The sequence below is a fragment of the Triticum aestivum genome, chromosome 7B (assembly GCF_018294505.1).
Source record: "Triticum aestivum cultivar Chinese Spring chromosome 7B, IWGSC CS RefSeq v2.1, whole genome shotgun sequence".
In the NCBI taxonomy this organism is placed as follows: Eukaryota; Viridiplantae; Streptophyta; class Magnoliopsida; order Poales; family Poaceae; genus Triticum; species Triticum aestivum.
In genome coordinates, this window is record NC_057813.1 from 704,371,048 (window position 1) to 704,388,886 (window position 17,839).

Below are 17,839 nucleotides of genomic sequence, written 5' to 3' on the forward strand. Positions count from 1 at the left end.
GAAAGGCATTAAAGAAAGACGCTTGTTGGGAGATAACCCAATATTTATCCTTACTGTTTTTGTGTGTCCACATGATTATGCTACTGTAGTAATCATGCTTTATAGCTTTTGTTTTAATAAAGTGCCAAGTAGAACCTTTGGGAAGACTTGGGTGAAGTTTATGTGATCTTGCTATGAAAAACAGAAACTTTAGTGCTCACAAGATTAGCTGCTTTTTTTTACTGGAGAGTGCTTTTAGGTTGATTCTTTTTGCAGATGATTAATAGACAAATCCCTCAGGTCCACCAATTTATTTCATAATTTTTGGGGTTCCAGAAGTATACGTTTGATACAGATTACTACAGACTGTTTTGTTTTTGACAGATTCTGTTTTCATTGTGTTGTTTGCTTATTTTGATGAATCTATGAGTAGTATCGGAGGGTATGAACCATAGATAAGTTGGAATACAGTAGGCTTTACACCAATATAAATTTAGAATGAGTTCATTACAGTACCTAAATGGTGGTTTAAATTTTCTTATACTAACGGAGCTTACGAGTTTTGTTTTGAGTTTTGTGTGGTTGAAGTTTTCAAGTTTTGGGTAAAGATTCAATGGAATATAGAATAAGGAGTGGAGAGAGCCTAATCTTGGGGATGTCCAAGGCACCCCAAGATACTATTCAAGGACAACCAAGCAACTAAGCTTGGGGATGCCCCGGATGGCATCCCCTCTTTCGTCTTCGTTCGGTAACTTTACTTGGAGCTATATTTTTATTCGCCACATGATATGTGTTTTGCTTGGAGCGTCATTTTATTTTGTTAGTTTTTGCTTGCTATTAGTTAGAATAATGTTTTGCATCTTTAGTTTCAATAAAAAAGTCAAGGATAGTCTTTGCCATGCTTATTTTGCTAGTATACATGTTGCTGTTTGAAAACAGAAAGTTTACCGCTGTTGCAAAAATTCCCTAGAAAAGTAAGAGAATGGTATAACATTGAATCTTTTTGCATATTAAGCTCTGATAAATTTATTACAGTGGGAATTTTAGTTCATAATTTTTGGAGTTAGGGAAGTATTGATACTCTTGCATTCTTTACAGACTGTACTGTTTTGGCAGATTGCTGTTATGTTTGCATTGTTGGCATATGTTTGCTTGTTTAATGATTCTATTTGAGGATAGGAGTATTAAATATTCAGAGACATTTATATGCAATGTTGAATAATAATGTTAGTGATTTGTTACAATAGAAGATGATAAGGTTTTGCATTGGTTTATACTAACCGATCTCACGAGTTCTTGTTGAGTTTGTTGTGAATGAAGCTTTTGATAAAAAGAGAAACCGTGACATGAAAGGAATTAAGGAGACACAAATGCTCAAGCTTGGGGATGCCCAAGGCACCCCAAGATAATATTTCAAAAAGTCTCAATCATCTAAGCTTGGGGATGCCCCGGTAGGCATCCCACCTTTCTTCTTCAACAACTATCGGTTAGTATCGATTGAGCCTAAGTATTTGCTTCTTCACATGAGTTGTGCTATCCTTGCATTATCATTTTATTTTGTTTTTCTTGCTGCCTGAATACAATACCAAGATCTGAAATTCTTTAATGAGAGAGAGTCCTTGCATAGTTGCATAATTATTTTGCTAGAATACTCATTGTGCTTCACTTATATCTTTTGAGCTTGATAATTTTTGCTCTAGTGCTTCACTTATATCCTTTAGAGCACGGTGGTGGATTTGTTTTAAAGAAACTATTGATCTCTCATGCTTCACTTAGATTATTTTGAGAGTCGTTAATAGCATGGTAATTTGCTTAATGTTAATATACTTGGTGTTCAAGATATGTGAAACTTTCTTTTGAGTGCGTTGAATACTAAGATAAGTTTGATGCTTGATAATTGTTTTGAGATATGGAGGTAATAATATCAAAGTCATGCTACTTGAGTAGTTGTGAATTTGAGAAATACTTGTGTTGAAGTTGGTAAATCCCATAGCATGCATGTATGGTTAAAGTTGTGTAACAAATTTGAAGCATGAAGTGTACCTGGCTTGTGCATCCTTATGAGTGGCGGTCGGGGACGAGCGATGGTCTTTTCCTAACAATCTATCCCCCTAGGAGCATGCGCGTAGTACGTGATTTTTGATGACTTCTAAATTTTTGTAATAAATATATGAGTTCTTTTGACTAATGTTGAGTCCATGGATTATACACACTTTTACCTTTCCGCCATTGCTAGCCTCTTCGGTACCGTGCATTGCCCTTTCTCACATTGAGAGTTGGCGCAAACTTCGCCGGTGCATCCAAACTCCATGATACGATGCGCTCTATCACACATAAACCTCCCTATATCTTCCTCAAAACAGCCACCATACCTACCTATTATGGCATTTCCATAGCCATTTCGAGATATATTGCCATGCAACTTTCCACCGTTCCGTTCATCATTATTATGACATACATTATTTTTGTCATATTGCCATTGCATGATCATGTAGTTGACATCGTATTTGTGGCAAAGCCACCATGCATTATTTTTCATACATGTCACTCTTGATTCATTGCACCATCCCGGTACACCGCCGGAGGCATTCATATAGAGTCATACCTTGTTCTAGTTTCGAGTTGTAATCCTCATGTTGTAATCAATAGAAGTGTAATGATCATCATTATTAGAGCATTGCCCAAATTTAAAAAAAAAAGAGAAAGACCAAAATAAAAAAAATGAAGGCCAAAAAAAGGGCAATGCTACTATCTCTTTTTCCACACTTGTGCTTCAGAGTAGCACCATGTTCTTCATGTAGTGAGTCTCATATTTTGTGCTTCAAAGTAGCACCTCGTTCTTCATGTAGTGAGTCTCATATATTGTGCTTCAAAGTAGCACCATGTTTTTCATATAGTGAGTCTCATAAGTTGTCTTTTTCATACTAGTGGGAATTTTTCATTATAGAACTTGGCTTGTATATTCCTACGATGGGCTTCCTCAAATGCCCTAGGTCTTCATGAGCAAGCAAGTTGGATGCACACCCACTAGTTTTCTTTTGTTGAGCATTCATAGCTCTAGTGCATCCGTTGCATGGCAATCCCTACTCCTCATGTTGACATCAATTGATGGGCATCTCCATAGCCCGTTGATTATCCTCGTCAATGTGAGACTTTCTCCTTTTTTGTCTTCTCCACACAATCCCCATCATCATATTCTATTCCACCCATAGTGCTATATCCAAGGCTCACGCTCATGTATTGCGTGAAGGTTGAAAAAGTTTGAGATTATTTAAGTATGAAACAATTGCTTGGCTTGTCATCGGGGGTATAGAAGTTGGGAACATCTTTGTGTGACGAAAATGAAGCATAGCCTAACTATATGATTTTGTAGGGATGAACTTTCTTTTGCCATGTTATTTTGAGAAGACATGATTGCTTTTGATTAGTATGCTTGAAGTATTATTATTTTTGTGTCAATATGAACTTCTGTCTTGAATCTTTCGGATCTGAATATTCATATCACAATTAAGAAGATTTACATTGAAATTATGCCAAAGTATCATTCCGCATCAAAAATTCTTTTTTACCATTTACCTACTCAAGGACGAGCAGGAATTAAGCTTGGGGATGCTTGATACATCTCTAACGTATCTATAATTTTTGATTGCTCCATGCTACTTTATCTACTGTTTTAGGCAATATTGTGATTTATTTTCCACTCTTATATTATTTTTGGGACTAACCTATTAATCGGAGGCCCAGCCCAGATTTGCTGTTTTATGCCTATTTCAGTGTTTCGAGGAAAAGGAATATCAGACGGAGTCAAAACGGAACGAAATCAACTGGAGAAGTTATTTTTGGAAGGAAAGCCACCCGATGGACTTGGAGTGCACGTCAGGAGATACGGGAGGTGCTCACGAGGGTGGGGGCGCGCCCTACCCGCCTGGGCGCGCCCCCTGCCTCGTGGGGCCCCCGTAGCTCCACCGACGTACCCCCTGCACCCATATATACCTACTGAAGGAAATATGCCCTAGAGGCAATACTAAAGTTATTATTTATTTCCTTATTTCATGATAAATGTTTATTATTCATGCTAGAATTGTATTAACCGGAAACATAATACATGTGTGAATACATAGACAAACATAGTGTCACTAGTATGCCTCTACTTGACTAGCTCGTGAATCAAAGATGGTTAAGTTTCCTAGCCATGGACAAAAGAGTTGTCATTTGATTAACGGGATCACATCATTAGGAGAATGATGTGATTGACATGACCCATTCCGTTAGCCTAGCACTTGATCGTTTAGTATGTTGCTATTGCTTTCTTCATGACTTATACATGTTCCTGTAACTATGAGATTATGCAACTCCCGTTTACCGAAGGAACACTTTGGGTGCTACCAAACGTCACAACGTAACTGGGTGATTATAAAGGAGTACTACAGGTGTCTCCGAAGGTACATGTTGAGTTGGCATATTTCGAGATTAGGTTTTGTCACTCCGATTGTCGGAGAGGTATCTCTGGGCCCTCTCGGTAATGCACATCACTACAAGCCTTGCAAGCAATGTGACCAATGAGTTGGTTACGGGATGATGCATTACGTAACGAGTAAAGCGACTTGCCGGTAACGAGATTGAACTAGGTATTGGATACCGACGATCAAATCTCGGGCAAGTAACATACCGATGACAAAGGGAACAACGTATGTTGTTATGCGGTTTGACCGATAAAGATCTTCGTAGAATATGTAGGAACCAATATGGGCATCCAGGTTCCGCTATTGGTTATTGACCGAGAATAGTTCTAGGTCATGTCTACATTGTTCTCGAACCCGTAGGGTCCGCACGCTTAAGGTTTTGATGACAGTTATATTATGAGTTTATGAGTTTTGATGTACCGAAGGAGTTCGGAGTCTCGGATGAGATCGGGGACATGACGAGGAGTCTCAAAATGGTCGAGACGTAAAGATCGATATATTGGACGACTATATTCGGAGTTCGGAAAGGTTCCGAGTGATTCGGGTATTTTTCGGAGTACCGGAGAGTTACGGGAATTCGCCGGAGAGTATATGGGCCTTATTGGGCCATACGGGAATAGAGGAAAGAGGCCGAAAGGAAGGAGGCGCGCAGCCCCCCTCTGGTCCGAATTGGACAAGGGGTGCGGCCCCCTTTTCCTTCCTCCTCTCCTCCTCTTTCCCCCTTCTCCTACTCCAACAAGGAAGGAGGGAGTCCCACTCCCCTTGGCGCGCCCCTCCTAGGCTGGCCGCCCCCTCCTCCCTTGCTCCTTTATATACGGAGGCACGGGGGCACCCCAAGAGACACAAGTTGATCTACGGATCGTTCCTTAGCCGTGTGCGGTGCCCCCCTCCACCATATTCCACCTCGGTCATATCGTCACGGAGTTTAGGCGAAGCCCTGCGCCGGTAGAGCATCATCATCGTCACTACGCCGTCGTGCTGACGAAACTCATCCCCGAAGCTTTGCTGGATCGGAGCCCGAGGATCGTCATCGAGCTGAACGTGTGCTGAACTCGGAGGTGCCGTACGTTCGGTACTTGGATCGGTCGGATCGTGAAGACGTACGACTACATCAACCGTGTTGTCATAACGCTTCCGCTTACGGTCTACGAGGGTACGTGGACAACACTCTCCCCTCTCGTTGCTATGCCATCACCATGATCTTGCGTGTGCGTAGGAATTATTTTTGAAATTACTACGTTCCCCAACAGTGGCATCCGAGCCTAGGTTTTATGCGTAGATGTTATATGCACGAGTAGAACACAAGTGAGTTTTGGGCGATACAAGTCATACTGCTTACCAGCATGTCATACTTTGGTTCGGTGGTATTGTGAGATGAAGCGGCCCGGACCGACATTACGCGTACGCTTATGCGAGACTGGTTTCACCGTTACGAGCACTTGTGCTTAAAGGTGGCTGGCGGGTGTCTGTCTCTCTCACTTTAGCTGAATCGAGTGTGGCTACGCCCGGTCCTTGCGAAGGTTAAAACAACACCAACTTGACGAACTATCGTTGTGGTTTTGATGCGTAGGTAAGAACGGTTCTTGCTCAGCCCGTAGCAGCCACGTAAAACTTGCAACAACAAAGTAGAGGACGTCTAACTTGTTTTTGCAGGGCATGTTGTGATGTGATATGGTCAAGACGTGATGAGATATAAGTTGTTGTATGAGATGATCATGTTTTGTTGAAGTTATCGGCAACTGGCAGAAGCTCTATGGTTGTCTCTTTGTTGCATAAGATACAAGTGCCAAATAATTGCTTTACTTTATCGCTATGCGATAGCAATAGTTGCAAGAGCAATAGTTGGCGAGACGACCATGTGACGACACATTGATATAGATCAAGATGATGAAGATCATGGTGTCGTGCCGATGATGATAGAGATCATGACAGTACTTTGGAGATGGAGATCAAAGGCGCAAAATGATCATGGCCATATCATGTCACATATTTTGATTGCATATGATGTTTATCTGTTATACATCTTATTCTGTTTTGTTTGAAGGTAGCATTTTAAGATGATCTCTCACTAATTATCAAGAAGTGTTCTCCCTGACTATGCACCGTTGTGAAAGTTCTTTGTGCTGAGACACCACGTGATGATCGGGTGTGATAGGCTCTACGTTCAAATACAACGGGTGCAAAACAGTTGCACACGCGGAATACTCGGGTTAAACTTGACGAGCCTAGCATATACAGATATGGCCTCGGAACACGGAGACCGAAAGGTCGAACGTGAATCATATAGTAGATATGATCAACATAGTGATGTTCACCATTGAAACTACTCCATCTCACGTGATGATCGGACATGGTTTAGTTGATTTGGATCACGTGATCACTTAGATGACTAGAGAGATGTCTGTCTAAGTGGGAGTTCTTAAGTAATATGATTAATTGAACTTTAATTTATCATGAACTTAGTCTTGGTAGTATTTTGCAAATTATGTAGTAGATCAATAGCTCGCGTTGTTGCTTCCCTATGTTTTTTGCTTCCCTATGTTTTTATATGTGTTCCTAGAGAAATACTAAGTTGAAAAGAAGTTACTAGCAATGATGCGGATTGGATCCGTGATCTGAGGTTTATCCTCATTGCTGCACAGAAGAATTATGTCCATAATGCACCGCTAGGTGACAGACCTATTGCAGGAGCAGATGCAGACGTTATGAACGTTTGGCTAGCTCAATATGATGACTACTTGATAGTTTAGTGCACCATGCTTAACGGCTTAGAATCGGGATTTCAAAGATGTTTTTGAATGTCATGGACCATATGAGATGTTCCAAGAGTTGAAGTTAATATTTCAAGCAAATACCCGAGTTGAGAGATATGAAGTCTCCAACAAGTTCTATGGCTAAAAGATGGAGGAGAATCGCTCAACTAGTGAGCATGTGCTCAGATTGTCTGGGTACTACAATCGCTTGAATCAAGTGGGAGTTAATCTTCCAGATAAGATAGTGATTGACAGAATTCTCTAGTCACCATCACCAAGTTAGTAGAACTTTGTGATGAACTATAGTATGCAAGGGATGACGAAAACGATTCCCAAGCTCTTCGTGATGTTGAAATCGACGAAGGTAGAAATCAAGAAAGAGCATCAAGTGTTGATGGTTGACAAGATCACTAGTTTCAAGTAAAGGGCAAAGGGAAAGAAAGGGAACTTCAACTAGAATGACAAGCAAGTTGTCACTCCCACGAAGAAGCCCAAAGCTGAACCAAAGCCTGAAACTGAGTGCTTACACTGCAAAGGAAATGGTCACTGGAAACGGAAATACCCTGAATATTTGGTGGATAAGAAGGATGGCAAACTGAACAAGGGTATATTTGATATACAGGTTATTGATGTGTGCCTTACTAGTGTTTATAGTAGCCCCTAAGTATTTGATACTTGTTCGGTTGCTAAGATTAGTAACTCGAAACAGGAGTTACAGAATAAACAGAGACTAGTTGAAGGTGAAGTCACGATGTGTGTTGGAAGTAGTTCCAAGATTGATATGATCATCATCGCACACTCCCTATACTTTCGGGATTAGTGTTAAACCTAAATAAATGTTATTTGGCATTTGTGTTGAGCATGAATATGATTTGATCATGTTTATTGCAATACGGTTATTCATTTAAAGTCAGAGAATAATTGTTGTTCTGTTTACATGAATAAGACCTTCGATGGTCATACACCCAATGAACATAGTTTGTTGGATCTCGATAGTAGTGATACACATAATCATAATATTGATGCCAAAAGATGCAAAGTTAATAATGATAGTGCAACTTATTTGTGGCACTGCCGTTTGGGTCATATCGGTGTAAAGCGCATGAAGAAACTCCATAAAGATGGATTTTCGGAATCACTTGGTTATGAATCATTTGATGCTTGCGAACCGTGCCTTTTGGGCAAGATGACTAAAACTCCGTTCTCCGGAACAATGGAACGAGCTACTGACTTGATGCAAAATAATACATACCGATGTATACGGTGTAATGAGTGTTGATGCTCGTGGCGGGTATCGTTATTTTCTGACCTTCACAAGATGATTTGAGCATATATGAGTATATCCACTTAATGAAGCACAAGACTGAAACATTTGAAAAGTTCAAAGAATTTCAGAGTGAAGTGAAGAATCATCGTAACAAGAAAATAAAGTTTCTGCGATTTGATCACAGAGACAAATATTTAGTTATGAGTTTGGCCTTCATATAAAACTATGTGGAATAGTTTCACAGCTCACGCCACATGGAACACCACAACGTAATGGTGTGTCCGAACGTCATAACCGCACTTTATTGGATATGGCGCGATCTATGATGTATCTTACCGATTTACCACTATCGTTTTGGGGTTATGTATTAAAGACAGCTGCATTCACTTTAAATAGGGCACCATCTAAATCCGTTGAGATGACACCGTATGAACTATGGTTTAGCAATAAACCTAAGCTGTCGTTTCTTAAAGTTTGGAGTTGCGATGCTTATATGAAAAGGGTTTTCAACCTAATAAGCTCGAACCCAAATCGGAGAAGTGCGTCTTCATAGAATACCCAAAGGAAATTGTTGGGTACACCTTCTATCACAGATCTGAAGGCAAGATATTAATTGCTAAAAATGGATCCTTTCTAGAGAAGGAGTTTCTCTCGAAAGAAGTGAGTGGGAGGAAAGTAGAACTTGATGAGGTAATTGTACCTTCTCCCTTATTGGAAAGTAGTTCATCACAGAAATCAGTTCCTGTGATTCCTACACCAATTAGTGAGGAAGCTAATGATGATGATCACGAAGCTTCAGATCAAGTTACTACCGAACCTCGTAGGTCTTCCAAAATAAGATCCGCACCAAAGTTGTACGGTAATCCTGTTCTAGAAGTCATGTTACTAGACCATGATGAACCTACGAACTATGAGGAAGCGATGATGAGCCCAGATTCCGCGAAATGGCTTGAGGCCATAAAATATGAGATATGATCCATGTATGAGAACAAAGTATGGACTTTGATTGACTTGCTCGATGATCAGCAAGCCATGTTAAATAAATGGATCTTCAAGAGGAAGACGGACACTGATAGTAGTGTTACTATCTACAAAGTTCGACTTGTTGCAAAAGGTTTTCGACAAGTTCAAGGTGTTGAATATGATGAGATTTTCTCACTCGTAACGATGCTTAAGTCTGTCCGAATCATGTTAGCAATTGCCACATTTTATGAAATCTGGCAAATGGATGTCAAAACTGCATTCCTTAATGGATTTATTAAAGAAGAGTTGCATATGATGCAACCAGAAGGTTTTGTCAATCCTAAAGATGCTAACAAAGTGTGCAAGCTCCAGCAATCCATCAATGGACTGGTGCAAGCATCTCGGAGTTGGAATATACGCTTTGATGAGTTGATCAAAGCATATGGTTTTATACAGACTTTTGGAAAGGCCTGTATTTACAAGAAAGTGAGTGGGAGCTCTGTAGCATTTCTGATATTATATGTGCAAGACATATTGTTGATTGGAAATGATATAGAATTTCTGGATAGCATAAAAGGATACTTGAATAAAAAGTTTTTCAATGAAAGACCTCGGTGAAGCTGCTTACATATTGAGCATCAAGATCTATTGAGATAGATCAAGACGCTTGATAAGTTTTTCAATGAGTACATACCTTGATAAATTTTTGAAATAGTTCAAAATAGAACAGTCAAAGAAGGAGTTCTTGCCTGTGATGCAAAGGTGTGAAGTTGAGTAAGACTCAAGACCCGACCATGGCAGAAAATAGAAAAGAGAATGAAAGTCATTCCCTATGCCTCAGTCATAGGTTCTATAAAGTATGCTATGCTATGTACCAGACCTATTGTATACCTTGTTCTGTATTTGGTAAGGGAATACAATAGTGATCTAGGAGTAGATCACTGGACATTGGTCAAGAATATCCTTAGTAAGGACTAAGGAAATATTTCTCGATTATGAAGGTGATAAAAGAGCCCATCATAAAGAGTTACATTGGTGCAATCTTTTACACCGATCCAGATGACTCTAAGTCTCAATCTGGATACATATTGAAAGTGGGAGCAATTAGCTAGAGTAGCTCCGTGCAGAACTTTGTAAACATAGAATATTTGCAAAATACATACTGCTCTGAATGTGACAGACCCGTTGACTAAGCTTCTCTCACGAGCAAAACATGACCACACCTTAGTACTCTTTGGGTGTTAATCACATAACGATGTGAACTAGATTATTGACTCTAGTAAACCCTTTGGGTGTTGGTCACATGACGATGTGAACAATGGGTGTTAATCATATACAAATATGAATATTGGTGTTAAATCACATGGCGATGTGAACTAGATTATTGACTCTAGTGCAAGTGGGAGACTGAAGGAAATATGCCCTAGAGGCAATACTAAAGTTATTATTTATTTCCTTATTTCATGATAAATGTTTATTATTCATGCTAGAATTGTATTAACCGGAAACATAATACATGTGTGAATACATAGACAAACATAGTGTCACTAGTATGCCTCTACTTGACTAGCTCGTGAATCAAAGATGGTTAAGTTTCCTAGCCATGGACAAAAGAGTTGTCATTTGATTAACGGGATCACATCATTAGGAGAATGATGTGATTGACATGACCCATTCCGTTAGCCTAGCACTTGATCGTTTAGTATGTTGCTATTGCTTTCTTCATGACTTATACATGTTCCTGTAACTATGAGATTATGCAACTCCCGTTTACCAGAGGAACACTTTGGGTGCTACCAAACGTCACAACGTAACTGGGTGATTATAAAGGAGTACTACAGGTGTCTCCGAAGGTACATGTTGAGTTGGCATATTTCGAGATTAGGTTTTGTCACTCCGATTGTCGGAGAGGTATCTCTGGGCCCTCTCGGTAATGCACATCACTACAAGCCTTGCAAGCAATGTGACCAATGAGTTGGTTACGGGATGATGCATTACGTAACGAGTAAAGCGACTTGCCGGTAACGAGATTGAACTAGGTATTGGATACCGACGATCAAATCTCGGGCAAGTAACATACCGATGACAAAGGGAACAACGTATGTTGTTATGCGGTTTGACCGATAAAGATCTTCGTAGAATATGTAGGAACCAATATGGGCATCCAGGTTCCGCTATTGGTTATTGACCGAGAATAGTTCTAGGTCATGTCTACATTGTTCTCGAACCCGTAGGGTCCGCACGCTTAAGGTTTTGATGACAGTTATATTATGAGTTTATGAGTTTTGATGTACTGAAGGAGTTCGGAGTCTTGGATGAGATCGGGGACATGACGAGGAGTCTCAAAATGGTCGAGACGTAAAGATCGATATATTGGACGACTATATTCGGAGTTCGGAAAGGTTCCGAGTGATTCGGGTATTTTTCAGAGTACCGGAGAGTTACGGGAATTCACCGGAGAGTATATGGGCCTTATTGGGCCATACGGGAATAGAGGAAAGAGGCCGAAAGGAAGGAGGCGCGCAGCCCCCCTCTGGTCCGAATTGGACAAGGGGTGCGGCCCCCTTTTCCTTCCTCCTCTCCCCCTCTTTCCCCCTTCTCCTACTCCAACAAGGAAGGAGGGAGTCCTACTCCCGGTGGGAGTAGGACTCCCCTTGGCGCGCCCCTCCTAGGCCGGCCGCCCCCTCCTCCCTTGCTCCTTTATATACGGGGGCAGGGGGGCACCCCAAGAGACACAAGTTGATCTACGGATCGTTCCTTAGACGTGTGCGGTGCCCCCCTCCACCATATTCCACCTCGGTCATATCGTTGCGGAGTTTAGGCGAAGCCCTGCGCCGGTAGAGCATCATCATCGTCACTACGCCGTCGTGCTGACGGAACTCATCCCCGAAGCTTTGCTGGATCGGAGCCCGGGGATCGTCATCGAGCTGAACGTGTGCTGAACTCGGAGGTGCCGTACGTTCGGTACTTGGATCGGTCGGATCGTGAAGACGTATGACTACATCAACCGCGTTGTCATAACGCTTCCGCTTACGGTCTATGAGGGTACGTGGACAACACTCTCCCCTCTTGTTGTTATGCCATCACCATGATCTTGCGTGTGCGTAGGAATTTTTTTTGAAATTACTACGTTCCCCAACACCTACATATCGTAAAACTTCCAGAACAGAACTTAGATCGGGAGTTCCGCCGCCGCAAGCCTCTGTAGCCACCAAAAAACCAATCGGGACCCTGTTCTGGCTCCCTGCCGGAGGGGGATCCCATCACCGGAGGCCATTTTCATCATCCCGGTGCTATCCATGACGAGGAGGGAGTAGTTCACCCTCGAGGCTGAGGGTATGTACCAGTAGCTATGTGTTTGATCTCTCTCTCTCTCTCTCGTGTTCTCTCTCGTGTTCCCTCTATGGCACGATCTTGATGTATCCCGAGCTTTGCTATTGTAGTTGGATCTTATGATGTTTCTCCCCCTCTACTCTCTTGTGATGAATTGAGTTTCCCCTTTGAAGTTATCTTATCGGATTGAGTCTTTTATGAACACTTGATGTATGTCTTGCGTGGGATAACCGTGGTGACAATGGGTTATTCTATTGATCCACTTGATGTATGTTTTGGTGACCAACTTGCGGGTTCCACCCATGAACCTATGCATAGGGGTTGTCACACGTTCTTGACTCTCCGGTAGTAGCTTTGGGGCACTCTTTGAAGTACTTTTATGTTGGTTGGATGAATCTGAGATTGTGTGATGCATATCGTATAATCATGCCCACAGATACTTGAGGTGACAATGGAGTATCTAGGTGACATTAGGGTTTTGGTTGATTTGTGTCTTAAGGTGTTATTCTAGTATGAACTCTATGATGGATTGAGCGAAAAGAATAGCTTTATGTTATTTTACTACGAACTCTTGAATAGATAGAACAGAAAGGATAACTTTGAGGTGGTTTCGTACCCTACCATAATCTCTATGTTTGTTCTCCGCTATTAGCGGCTTTGGAGTGACTCTTTGTTGCATGTTGAGGGCTTGTTATATGATCTATCTATGTTATTATTGTTGAGAGAACTTGCACTAGTGAAAGTATGAACCCTAGGCCTTGTTTCCTATCATTGCAATACCATTTACGCTCACTTTTATCATTAGTTACCTTGCTGTTTTCATTATTTCAGATTACAAAAACCTATATCTACTATCTATTTTGCACTTGTATCTTCATCTCTTCGCCGAACTAGTGCACCTATACAATTTACCATTGTATTGGGTGTGTTGGGGACACAAGAGACTCTTTGTTATTTGGTTGCAGGGTTGTTTGAGAGAGACCATCTTCACCTTACGCCTCCTACGGATTGATAAACCTTAGGTCATCCACTTGAGGGAAATTTGCTACTGTCCTACAAACATGTGCACTTGCAGGCCCAACAACGTCTACAAGAAGAAGGTTGTGTAGTAGACATCAGAACCCAAATCGGAAAATGTGTCTTCATAGGATACCCAAAAGAAACTATTGGATACACCTTCTATGACAAATCTGAAGGCAAGACTTTTGTTGCAAAGTTCGGAAACTTTCTAGAGAAGGAGTTTCTCTCGAAAGAAGTGAGTGGGAGGAAAGTAGAACTTGATGAGGTAACTGTACCTGCTCCCTAATTGGAAAGTAGCTCTTCACAGAAATCTGTTCCTGTGACACCTACACCAATTAGTGAGGAAGTTAATGATGATGATCATGAAACTTCAGATCAAGTTGTTACTGAACCTCGTAGATCAACCAGGGTAAGATCCGCACTAGAGTGGTACGGTAATCCTGTTCTGGAAGTCATGTTACTAGACCATGATGAACCTACGAACTATGAAGAAGCGATGGTGAGCCCAGATTTCGCAAAATGGCTTGAGGCCATGAAATCTGAGATGGGATCCATGTATCAGAACAAAGTGTGGACTTTGGTTGACTTGCCCGATGATCGGCAAGCAATTGAGAATAAATGGATCTTCAAGAAGAAGACTGAGGCTGACGGTAATGTTACTGTCTATAAAGCTCGACTTGTTGCAAAAGGTTTTCGACAAGTTCAAGGGATTGACTACGATGAGACTTTCTCACCCGTAGCGATGCTTAAGTCTATCCGAATCATGTTAGCAATTGCCGCATTTTATGATTATGAAATATGGTAGATGGATGTCAAAACTGCATGCCTGAATGGATTTCTGGAAGAAGAGTTGTATATGATGCAACCAGAAAGTTTTGTCGATCCAAAGGGAGCTAACAAAGTGTGCAAGCTCCAGCGATCCATTTATGGACCGGTGCAAGCCTCTCAGAGTTGGAATAAACGCTTTGATAGTGTGATCAAAGCATTTGGTTTTATACAGACTTTTGGAGAAGTCTGTATTTACAAGAAATGGAAAACATAAAGGGATACTTGAATAAGAGTTTTTCAATGAAAGACCTCGGTGAAGCTGCTTACATATTGGGCATTAAGATCTATAGAGATAGATCAAGACGCTTAATTGGACTTTCACAAAGCACATACCTTGACAAAGTTTTAAAGAAGTTCAAAATGGATCAAGCAAAGAAAGGGTTCTTGCCTGTGTTGCAAGGTGTGAAATTGAGTAAGACTCAATGCCCGACCACTGCAGAAGATAGAGAGAAGATGAAAGATGTTCCCTATGCTTCATCCATAGGCTCTATCATGTATGCAATGCTGTGTACCAAACCTGATGTGTGCCTTGCTATAAGTCTAGCAGGGAGGTACCAAAGTAATCCAGGAGTGGATCACTGGACAACGGTCAAGAACATCCTGAAATACCTGAAAAGGACTAAGGATATGTTTCTCGTTTATGGAGGTGACAAAGAGCTCACCGTAAATGGTTACGTTGATGCAAGCTTTGACACTGATCCAGACGATTCTAAATCGCAAACCGGATACGTGTTTACATTGAACGGTGGAGCTGTTAGTTGGTGCAGTTCTAAACAAAGTGTTGTGGCAGGATCTACATGTGAAGCGGAGTACATAGCTGCTTCAGAAGCATCAAACGAAGGAGTCTGGATGAAGGAGTTCATATCCGATCTAGGTGTCATACCTAGTGCATCGGATCCAATGCAAATCTTTTGTGATAATATTAGTGCAATTGCCTTGGCAAAGGAATCCAGATTTCACAAGAGAACCAAGCACATCAAGAGACGCTTCAATTCCATCCGGGATCTAGTCCAGGTGGGAGACATAGAAATTTGCAAGATACATACGGATCTGAATGTTGTAGACCCGTTGACTAAGCCTCTTCCACGAGCAAAACATGATCAGCACCAAGGCTCCATGGGTGTTAGAATCATTACTGTGTAATCTAGATTATTGACTCTAGTGCAAGTGGGAGACTGAAGGAAATATGCCCTAGAGGCAATAATAAAGTTATTATTTATTTCCTTATATCATGATAAATGTTTATTATTCATGCTAGAATTGTATTAACCGGAAACATAATACATGTGTGAATACATAGACAAACAGAGTGTCACTAGTATGCCTCTACTTGACTAGCTCATTGATCAAAGATGGTTATGTTTCCTAGCCATAGACATGAGTTGTCATTTGATTAATGGGATCACATCATTAGGAGAATAATGTGATTGACATGACCCATTCCGTTAGCTTAGCACACGATCGTTTAGTATGTTGCTATTGCTTTCTTCATGACTTATACATGTTCCTATGACTATGAGATTATGCAACTCCCGTTTACCGGAGGAACACTTTGTGTGCAACCAAACGTCACAACGTAACTAGGTGATTATAAAGGTGCTCTACAGGTGTCTCCGAAGGTACATGTTGGGTTGGCGTATTTCGAGATTAGGATTTGTCACTCCGATTGTCGGACAGGTATCTCTGGGCCCTCTCGGTAATGCACATCACTTAAGCCTTGCAAGCATTTCAACTAATGAGTTAGTTGTGGGATGATGTATTACGGAACGAGTAAAGAGACTTGCCGGTAACAAGATTGAACTAGGTATTGAGATACCGACGATCGAATCTCGGTCAAGTAACATACCGATGACAAAGGGAACAAATGTATGTTGTTATGCGGTCTGACCAATAAAGATCTTCGTAGAATATGTGGGAGCCAATATGAGCATCCAGGTTCCGCTATTGGTTATTGACCGGAGACATGTCTCGGTCATGTCTACATAATTCTCGAACCCGTAGGGTCCGCACGCTTAACGTTACGATGACATTTTTATTATGAGTTTATATGTTATGATGTACCAAAGGTTGTTCGGAGTCACGGATGTGATCACGGACATGACGAGGAGTCTCGAAATGGTCGATACATGAAGATTGATATATCGGAAGCCTATGTTTGGACATGGGAAGTGTTCCGGATGAAATCGGGATTTTACCGAAGTACCGGGAGGTTACCGGAACCCCCCGGGAGGTAAGTGGGCCTTAGTGGAAGAGAGGAGAGGAGGCCAGGGCTGGGCCGCGCGCCCCTCCCCCTAGTCCAAATAGGACAAGGAGAGGGGGACGGCACCCCCCCCTTCCTTCTCTCTCTCCTCTTTCCCCCTCCCGAATCCTATTCCAACTAGGAAAAGGGGGGGGGGGAATCCTACTCCCGGTGGGAGTAGGGGACTCCTCCGGCGCGCCTCTCCCTTTGGACGGCCGCACCCCCCTTGCTCCTTTATATACGGGGGCAGGGGGCAGCCCATAGAGACAACAATTGATCTGTTTGATCTCTTAGCCGTGTGCGGTGCCCCCCTCCACCATAGTCCACCTCGATAATACTGTAGCAGTGCTAAGGCGAAACCCTGCGTCGATAGAACATCAACATCGTCACCACGCCGTCGTGCTGACGAAACTCTCCCTCAACACTCGGCTGGATCGGAGTTCGAGGGACGTCATCGGGCTGAACGTGTGCTGAACTCGGAGGTTGCGTGCGTTCGGTACTTGATCGGTCGGGTTGTGAAGACGTACGACTACATCAACCGCGTTGTGCTAACGCTTCCGCTTTCAGTCTACGAGGGTATGTAGACAACACTCTCCCCTCTAGTTGTTATGCATCACCATGATCTTGCGTGTGCGTAGGAATTTTTTTGAAATTACTACGTTCCCCAACACTCCATTCATTGCTTGTGGGATGGAGATTCCCAACTTGTCCGCCCCTCGGATATTCGTGTCCATGTAGACAGCTTTTATAAAGCCCTATTTTCCCCCACCCCTTGGGGTGGGGTTGCACTGGCCCTCGACACTTGGTCGGGTCGCCAGCTAGTGACGGCCGAGGCTAATGCTGCTTTGGTGGCGCCGTTCTCGGAGGACGAGGTCCTCGCGGCCATAAAGGGTATGAACCCCTCCTCGGCTCCAGGGACGGATGGACTGCCAGTGATGTTTTTCAAAACATTCTGGCAAACCATCAAGCCGGAGGTCATGGCCCTCTTCGACGA